This window comes from Myotis davidii, unplaced genomic scaffold (assembly GCF_000327345.1).
Source record: "Myotis davidii unplaced genomic scaffold, ASM32734v1 scaffold363, whole genome shotgun sequence".
NCBI classification, from domain to species: domain Eukaryota; kingdom Metazoa; phylum Chordata; class Mammalia; order Chiroptera; family Vespertilionidae; genus Myotis; species Myotis davidii.
In genome coordinates this window covers 4,238,296-4,248,467 of record NW_006294069.1, presented here as the reverse complement: position 1 = coordinate 4,248,467, position 10,172 = coordinate 4,238,296, and the positions used below count along the sequence as shown (strand labels likewise).

The following is a 10,172-nucleotide window of genomic DNA, read 5'->3' as shown; positions in this document are numbered from 1 at the left end:
ACTACGCTTTCATTATGTCCAATTTGTAACAATGAAAATACATCCTGCATATCAGATATTTACATGACGATTCATAACAGTAGCAACATTACAGTTATGAAGTAGCAACGGAAATAATTTTATGGTTGGGGGTCACCACAACATGAGGAACTGTATTAAAGGGTCGCGGCATGAGGAAGGTTGAGAACCACTGTCCTAGGGGACTTATTTTAAACCTTCAAGTGCCTCCTTCAGGAAGCCTTCCCTGATTCCACCAGGAAGAATTCACTGCTCGTCCCGTATCTCTACTGGCATTAGCTTTGAGACGTCTGTCTCCCCCAGAGACTGGAGTTCTCAGGCACCGGGACGAGGCCCTGAGTCACTTAACCACTCTCAGCATCTTCAGTAACAGCCACGGTTGTGAGCGCTAGGACTGTGCTAAGTGTGTTTTGGGTGTGAGCTCATTCAACCCTCAAACATCCTTGTAAGGCAGGGGTCCTATAACTTTTTAAACAGGGGGCCAGTTCACTGTCCCTCAGATCATTGGAGGGCCGGACTATAGATTAAAAAAAAAAACTATGAACAAATTCCTATGCACACTGCATATATCTTATTTTGAAGTAAAAAAACAAAACGGGAACAAATACAATATTTGTATTTGCATGTGGCCCGCGGGCCGTAGTTTGAGGACCCCTGCTGTAAAGTGAGGATTCGCATCATCTCCACTTTCCAGATGGTGAAACAGAAGCTCAGAGAGGCTCAGGGGTTTGCCCAAGGAACCTCATTAGTGAGCGGCAGAGCCAAGACCCCCAGCCCCTGAAACAGTGCCTGGGACAGGTCGGCACCCGGTGAGTGTTCATTAGATGAGCAAACACCTTCCTTTCTCCTGCATCAGACCTTGGTGTTCACAGCTCCAACCCATGAACACCCTGTGTTCGTGCCTCCTCTACTCCGATTCTGACCCAAGTATATCTGCAAAGTGTCTTCCTCTCTCCTCCTCTCCCACCCGTCCAAACTGTGAGCTCAAAATGACTCTGCGGGGACAGGTGAGAGAAGCACTCGTGATAAACCTGCATTTAAAGGGGGGGGAGGGGGATGACACGTTTTTAGGTGAATCTGGACATGGACAGAGGCAGCCTCCAGAGGTTCCAGACGTTCCTTTCAGAATGGCCACAGGCATCCCCACCCTCCTCTTCCTCTTCTCTAGCACAATCTCCTTACTTCCGCTCCGTCAACAGAGGTGAGCAATACACGATTTCCCATTCGTGTTGCTGCTTCCCCATTCTGTCTAGTCGGCCATGGCGCTAGCGTTGTTTTGCATTCTTTCTAGCTGCCTTCCATGTTACACAACCATTCAGAAACATGGCCACCTCTTTGACCTTGACTCGATGGGTATGTGAGCCGAGAATTCTGGGCAGCTCCCCAAGAGGGGCGCGTGCGGCGTGCAGCTCCCCGAGAATTTGTACTCAGCCCACATTTTTCTGTACATTCACGGCTCCTCCACAGCGGACACAACAGTACATACTCCACACCTGCACTTGAATAGGAGTGGATTGTGCGACACCCGGAAAAAGACGGCTTTGGGACTGAATTATAATGCTAAATCTTTCTTTCTCAGACACTTGTAAATTCCTGAACCACACCATGTGGGAGGCGGGGCGTGCAGACATGGCTAGGGCCCCCCTGACAAAGCCTGGGTCCCGGTTCACCCCAAGGAATTTAGGCCCCAGGGCAGGAGACCAAGACACCTACGGCATAGGTGTCCTATATGTGCTCTCTGAACACAGAATCCTGCTCCATCTTCAACCGGCTGTGTGGCCGGGCAGGTCACGTCCCCGCCCTGCGAGTGGATGTGCCTGTGCGTGTGAGACCCTGAGTGACAGGTGTGTGTGGTCATGTCTGAACGCATGTACCTGATTGTGGGTGTCTGAGTGTAGGTGCAGGAGAAGCCAGGGCCCACGACCTATTGAACTGGGTGTCCACCAATTCTCTGTTCACAGGCCCAGGGAGCTGTGTGTGAGCTCCCAGCTGCCAAATACCAGCTCGTGGCCGCCTCCTCAGCGCCACCTAGTGGCACTGGGATTTGTGCAGCTCAGACTTCTGGCCTGGGGACCATCTGCACAACATGTGACAAGTCGCAGACCAGGTAGAATCTCTGGGTTTGTTCAGCCTTAGAAGACCCCCAGGGGTGTCTGGCCTGCAATCTTGACCAGAGCTGCCCAACAAAACTTTCGCTGATGACGGAAATGTTCTGTATCTGTGCTACCGAGCACAGTAGCCACTAGCTGTGTGACTATAGCACTTGGAAGGTGGCAAGTGCGCCTGGGGAACTGAATTTAAATTCTAAGTAATCTTAATTCATTTCTCCGTACGTTGACATACGTGACCATGACAGCACTGGTCCGGAGGACTGTTTGAATCCTGGGAGCCAGCTATGCCTCAAGCCAGACAGACCAACTCCCTGGAGCTCTCAGTTATAAGAACCAGGACACGTCACATAGGCTGGTTTGAATCTGGGTTCTGGCCACTTCCACAAAGAGTCCTGACTAATCGGATCCTCTTCTGGGGCCCCTGCATGCGAGCTCACTCAGCGAAGGCAGCGGGAAGCAAGGTGCGCTGCTATGACAGAGGAGAGGCACCGGGATCCTGGAGTTGCTAGTAGGTCCTAGCCATGCTTCGAGGATGCTGCACACCCCAGACCTGGAAGAGCAGGGGTGCCACATGGCTGAAGAGCTACCCAGGGTCTTTCTGTGCCTCCTTCCTGCAGACACCAGCATGAGTTTAGAGGCAGATAAACCTGGTTCGGTGCCTAGGCTGCCAGTTGCCACAGCCTCTCTGAGGCTAGTGAAATAGGAATCAGGGGTTGAGTAAGGATCAAGATCGTGCATATAATGCCCGACTGGTGTGGCTCAGAGACTGGGCGTCAACCCATGAACCAGGAGCTCACGGTTCGATTCCTGGTCAGGGCACATGCTCGGGTGGTGGGCTCGATCATCGTTGATGTTTCTTTCTCTCCCTTTCCCTTCCTGTCTGACATTGATAAAAATATATTTTTTAAAGATCACGCATCTTAGAGCATTTCACACAGTGTGGCTGTACAGAAGCAGCATGCAGTGTTTGCTACAATTATTCCCCAATATAGCTTTATATTAAACCATCATCCTGTAAGTTTTTACAACATAAAAAAAGCCTGATTAATAGAACAATTTTCTGGGTCACCCAGTTGCAACGCCTTGGCTCCCCCTTTCCTTCCAACCCAAGTCCAGGCAGCTTCCACATTTCACAGATCCCTACCCTGTAGCACCTTGTGGTCATCTGTCTGCTTCCACGCCACCCTTGAAGCCACCTTCACCTCTCCCTTGGGCAGTTGCTGGTCCTTGTCCATCCACCTCCACAAGGTCCCGTTGGGTCTACACTAGCAGCACAGTGGTCCTCCTATAAAGTCAGATGGAGTCCCTCCATGCCTCTACTGAAAACCTCCAACTATCTCCCCAATAAATGAACACACACTCTGAAGTCTGACCTTCAAGGCCCATCACCACAGCCCACCAGCCCACCACCACCCATTGAACCTGAATCCTCACTCTTCTGAGACTCCAGCCTTATCCAATATTCAGGCAAACTTTGCTCTTTTTCACCTCAGAGCCTTTGCAAGAGTCACAGATAGGTCAACGGAATCGAACAGAAGCCCAGACATACATCTTTGGATCTGTAAGAACTCAGTGGTAGAAATTGAAAATTAAAGTGCAGCGCTGGAACAACTGCCTGATTATTTGGAAAAAAATAAAATTATCATTTCATTTCTCATCTTCCTCCAAACTAAATTCCAAATGGATTAAAGAGTTAAATGTGAAAAGGCGATGAAATTGTTAAAAATATAAATAAAAGGAGATATAGGAAATCATCAACTTTCTGGGTGGAAAAGGACTTTTCTCTGCATAAAAGTAACAAGAGAAGTCACAAATGAAAAGATAGGCAGTTTACTCTCTTAAAATTTAAAACCTTTGCATTAAAAAACAACAGAGTCGCCGAAACCGGTTTGGCTCAGTGGATAGAGCGTCGGCCTGCGGACTGAAAGGTCCCAGGTTCGATTCCGGTCAAGGGCATGTACCTTGGTTGCGGGCACATCCCCAGTGGGAGGTGTGCAGGAGGCAGCTGATCGATGTCTCTGACTCTCTATCTCTCTCCCTTCCTCTCTGTAAAAAATCAATAAAATATATTTTAAAAAAAAAAAACAACAACAGAGTCAAATTTATTGGCAAAGGGTAAAGAGAAAGATTATTTGGAAATAAAAAGATAAATGGCAAAGGGTTCAGGGCTTTAATTAAAAGGGAGCTCTAATGAATCAACAAGAAAAATATGAACATCCAAATAGGCAACAGTCATTAAGAAATATTTTCTCAAAAAATAAATATTTTCTCAAAAATTTTTAAAAATAAATTTGGCTACCATCTTTGGTGGTAGCCAAAAGAAATAATCAAAGATCCATACAAAGATCTATACTCTAGGATGTTTTTGCAGCATTATTAATAGTCTGAAATTATAAACAACCATAATATCTCAAAATAAAGCAATGGGTAAATAAATTATGGAACATCATAATGATGATATACAATTTTTTAATCATGTTTTTAAAGAATATTTAATGGTGATGAAATGTCATTATGTAATAAGTTTTTAAATGAAACTAAAAAATACAAAATGACTTGTAAAGAAACACATCAAAATGATGACATTTTGGGGCAGTGAGCCATGGGTTGGTTTGTTTGTTTTTTATCTCAATATTTGTACATATTTTCTAAATCTTCCACGGAGAGCATGCACTATTTTTATAATCAGATTTTTAAAAAGCTATTTTTAAAAGGGGGATAAAAGACTGCACCAATATGGGGAATGCGTGCGATACAGGCAGAGAAAAGAAGAGCAGGCACATCCAGCCGGGGCCTGTGGAGAGAGACTCCAGGGGGCATTCATTCGCTTCTTCAGAGTTGAGACTAAAGAATAAAACAACATGTGCTCTGGTCAGTCAAATCAATGTGAAAACTAAATCACACACCCCGGTAGGAGTAAAAATGGTCAACCGTCTCTGAAGGGCAATTGGCTGCATCTGGCCTAGCTGGGACCCAGCAGCCCCGGCTCCCGGGCCCTCCCCACGTGACCATAAGGGGGGAAATGTGATATGTTTGTACAAATAAATGCTACATGGCAATTAAAAAGAAGGAACTCGACACCCTGGACAGATTCCAAAATCCATGTGGAGGGGCACAAAGGCAGGACTGTAAGGGTACCGACGCTCACATCGAGTGCACTCTCCGTCCCCACGCTGTTCTGACGCTTGGCATTGATAAGCTTACATAGTCCCCAAAATAACCCCGCCAGAAGGTTTCCGGTATTACTATCATTCCCATTTTACAGATGAGTAAACTGAGGTGCAGAGAAATTAAGTAACCTGCCTGAGGTCTCACTGCTGGTAAGTGGCGGAGCCAAGACCTGAACCCCAGCAGTCTGATGCCAGAACACCCTCATGACACTCACATAGATTCAGAAGGACATCATGCATGTAGATTTTTAATACACACAGAGGGCTAGACAGTGTTTCTAGACACTTATCTGTAGATGCACAAGTGCTGAAAACATGGACTGAGGGAACACACCAATTCCTGTGCACCTCTATGGATGGGGACACAGGGTAACAGGACCAAAAAGGAGTGACTGCAGGAACCTGAATTTATGATGTTTTATTTCTTTTATTTAAAAATAAGGCTCAAAAAGTTACATATAGAATTACCATGTGATCCAGTAATTCAGCTTCTGTTAATATATATACCCAATTGAACTGAAAGCAGGGTCTCAAAAAGATATTTGTGCACACACGTTCATGGCATTATTATTCACAACAGCCAAAAGGTGGGAGCAAATCATGTCCACCCCCAGATGAATGGATAAACAGATGTGGTATGTCCAGACAATGGAATTGTATTCAACCTTAAAAAGGAAGGACATTCTGCGCAGCCCGTGTGGCTCAGTGGTTGAGTGTTGACTAATGAATCAGGAGATCACGGTTTGATTCCAGGTCAGGGCACACGTCTGAGTTGCAGGCTCAGTCCCCAGTAGGGGGCAGTGCAGGAGGCAGCCGATCAATGAGTCTCATTGATGTTTCTCTCTCTCTCTCTCCCTCTAAGCTTCCTCTCTGAAATGAATAAAAATATATTTTAAAAACAGGAAGGGCATTCTGACACATGCTACAACATGGATGAACCTTGACATTATGCTAAGTGAAACACACCAGTCACAAAAGGGCAGATACTGCAGGATTCCACTTCTCTGAGGTTCCTGGAAGAACCAAATTCACAGAAACAGAAAGTAGAACGGTGGTTGCCGAGGTGGGAGAAATTGGCGTTAGTGTTTGATGGACACAGACTCAGGAATAATGAAAAAGTTCTAGAAATGAAGAGTGGTGACAGAGGTGCAATATTATAAATAGACTTAATGCCACTAAATGGTACACTTAAAAATGGTTAAAATAGCACATTTTACGTTGTGTATATTGTACCACAATTTTTTCAAGGTTTGGTGAAAATGCAACAGAATGTTAACAACTGTCGGTTCTGAGTCATCAGTCCTCAGAGGTTTGCCGTGTTGTTATTGTAAAAATCAAACAAACACCACGAGGGCCTGTCTGCCCAGGATGTGGAAACAGGCCGTGGCGGGCGGGGGCGCCCCTCCCAGCAGCTCAGGCCTTTCCAGCCTCTTCCCTCTGCCTCCTATTTTTACTGCATTGTGGTTGCTATGGAAACAAGGGGCATCTTGGGCTCCCAGAGCTCAGCCCAGGTGCTGCTAACTCTAGGAATAATGTCAGAGTGTGAATAAAATAAAAGCCCATATCCACAGGCTTCACACACACACACACACACACACACACACACACACACACACACACACAAACACGTCTGCCCTCCTGATATATTTATCGAGTAACCGCATGTTCACGTGTGCGCCTACAGTCATACCGCCACCTGCACATGTCTGTGCTCGGCAGTAGGCCTGGGTCTGGGTGCCCATCGTTCCAGTTTGCCGGGGTGGGTATGCTTGCAGGCAGGCGGGTGTGTCACGTGGTTACATGTGTCCACACAGCCCAGCACTGTTATTACTAATATGAGACATAGTAAGGCCGGTGACATTTACCGAGCCTTATGTACCAGGCACTGTGCTCCATGCTTCCCCTGGATTACCTCCTTTAAACTTCACAACAATAGTATCTACATGGAGGCACTATTATTATTCCCAGATAGAACAACTGAGGCACAGAGAGGATGTGTAACTTGCCTGAGGTCACCCAGACCACATGAACCCAACCACTGAACCTGTACTGTGGGGAGAGAGCGCTTTAAAGGTCACCGGTTCCCAAACAGCTGCACACCCAGCTGCCTCAGAGGTACCCACTCTGGCCCTGATAACACACAGGTTTCCTGGCCCCACCCAGGCCTGAGGAAGCTGCGTCCCCAGCGTGGGTCTGCACTGCACCCAGGGCGGGGGAAAGGGGGGGAGTCACTGGGCCAGTCTGGGCTGGGCTGACGGGGTCTGGACGGGGCATGGCAGGGTAGGGACAGGGCTGTCCTATGTCCCTATGAGTCCTGTTCTTGGGCCCATAGTGGGCCTGGGAGAGTCTAGAGCCCAAAGTTCCTCGATTCCCAATGGCATCTGCTAGTGGCAAGACAACCAAGAAGGTAGCAAGGACTGCCGTGTCACACACACACACCCCAGGGCAGGGCTCCGAAAGTCAGTTATGTGGCTTTGTGGCCTGCCAGGCACGGATTTCCGCCCACCCCACCCTCTCAGAATGAGCTGGGCGTGGGGTGAAAGGTGACGCTGCGGTAACCTGCCGGTTCACAGCGCGGCCCAAGCTGGGAGGGGTCAGCACCTCACCTGCACAACAGAACAGTGGTGCAGCCTGGACGGGGCGCCCTAGGCAGCGGTTCTCAACCTGTGGGTCGCGACCCCTTCACAGGGGGGCGCCTAAGACCATCGGGAAACACATATATAATTACATCTTGTTTTTGTGATGAATCACTATGCTTTAATTATGTTCAATTTGTAACAATGAAATTGGGGGTCACCACCACATGAGGAACTGTATTAAAGTGTCGCGGCATGAGGAAGGTTGAGAACCACTGCAGGCTCCCACGGCCTCTGACCTCAAGGGGAGAAGGACACCCTAAGGCAGGAAGAGCTAGTGAGCCCCGAGGTTCTGGCTGCTCCGGGAGCGTGGAGAAGGAGGTGCTCATAGAGGAGGCAGCCTCGAGGCTGGTCCTGGAAGGATGGGCACAGTGGTGCTGATGGAGGAGGAAGAAGTAAGGGCACTTCACGCCAGGAAACAGCACAAGCAGAGATGTCCAGGCTGAAAGGTGCCGGAAAACGAAGTACCAGAAAGCACGTCACATCATCGAGCTGGAGCCAAAGGCTAAGAGGAGACTCCGTTATAAGAAATAAAGACGAGAAAGAGAAAAACTAGAGTTGTGCTGAGGCACAGAGAGGTCAGGTACCTTGCCGAAGGTCACCCAGCTGGTAGAGTCAGGATTTCAACACGTGCTGCCTGGCCGCTAAGATGGACTCACGGTGGGTGCATATTTTAGAATGCTGACAAGGTGAACCTGGCCTGTTCTCGGCGTTCTCGGGGGGGGTGGGGGAGCTTTTACATTTGCCCCCAAAATGGCAACGTCTGGAGACACTTTTTATTATCACAGCTAGGCGGGAGGTTGCCGGCATCCCCTACGCAGACGGGACCTTTAAACGGCACTGACGCTGGTCCTACCCCGGACATTCTGTCTTCCAGTTCTGGAATGAGTGCACCCTGGGCACCAGGCCTTGTACAAAGCCTCCTGGGTGACAGCAAGGGACAGGAAGGTGTGGAAGCTGCTGCTTGGGGGAGGGGGAGGGGAGAGGCTCAAACTATCTGGTGTGGACCAAAGACAGGGAGTGATGCCAATGCCGGAAAGAGAAGCCACTGGGGAGTCAACGCCACCAAAGCCTGCGCAGCCGGCCGACAGGGAGTGGCGCCATCCGTCCGCACACCAGGGTCTGAGGGACAAGCCTGTGGGGAATCAGCCAGAACAAAGTCTGCGGTGGGCGCGGCAGGTCGGGCCTCCTCGGAGCAGGGAGGACAGCGCCGGAGCCGGCCTGGGGATGATGAATTAGTCAGAGCTGGCCAGCCCCGAGGAGGAGGCTGAGGAGACTGCCTTCGTCACCGTCTGGGCAGGAGATAATGGGCCTAAACCGGGAGGAGGGCGGGAGGGGACCAAACCCCATGGCAACCCACTGAGAGAGAAAGAACTAGATTTGGAAGAGTGAAAAGGTTCAGTAGGGGTGAGTCCAATCTGGGGACAGAGCAGGAAGTGACCAGTCAGCAGCTGAGGAACGAGAGCACCAGGGGAGGGGTGACTGGGGAGAGGGACTGGGGAGTCGCCAGGGGGAGAGGGAGCTGGGACCCGAGAGGGATGCCGGGCGCATGGGAGCAAGGTGGCACGCTGGCGACCCCAGGGGCGGACCCGGGCCTGCAGGAGAGGCCACATAGGGCTTTGTTTTTTTCATTCTTGAGTTAATTGTCAAGATTTGGCTAAAACTCCAAATGTTCAGCTTCTCTGGCACAGAGGAAGGCCTGGTGAGACAGGTGGCGCTCAGCAGAGCACCGAGGCTGCTCGCCAGCGCCCGGGGCCTCACCACGGTGGTGCTCGGGCCCGACAGATCCTTGCAGACAACAGGTCTGTCTTCAGAAGAAAAGATGAGGTCCTCTGCCAGGAAGCTGCGGAGATGGAGGCCGAGGAGGAGCAGGAAGGGGCCAGGCGCCGCTCAGAGAGAAGAGCTGCTGATCCCACACCCACCGCCTCCGTGCTGCGCCCTCCAGTGAGCAGTCCCCGCCTGGGGTCTCCGGCGCTGCTCTGTGAACAGGGAGGTTGAGGCCCATGACCTCTAGCTGTCCATCCTCATGTCCACTGGGCTTGCCCACCCTGTCCCAACACCGCCTCTCCCAAGGCCCCAGAGGCAGAGGGAGCAGCTGGGCCCCAGGAAAACAGAGCCTCCTGCCCGCTGTCCCACACCCATCTCAGAAGAGGCCCAATGCCCAGCACCCCCTCCACACCCACCCCTCCCCACACCCGGGTCCCAGCCTTAGAGGAGCAGCAGGAGGAAGGAGTAAA

At 50.1% G+C, this 10,172-nt stretch overlaps 1 protein-coding gene across 8 annotated transcripts in view; it reads right to left on the bottom strand.

The window, feature by feature from the left end:
• The window catches only part of RAP1GAP2 (RAP1 GTPase activating protein 2), a 193,320-nt gene that overhangs the window by 151,101 nt on the left and 32,047 nt on the right, over positions 1-10,172 (bottom strand). The window lies entirely within an intron of this gene.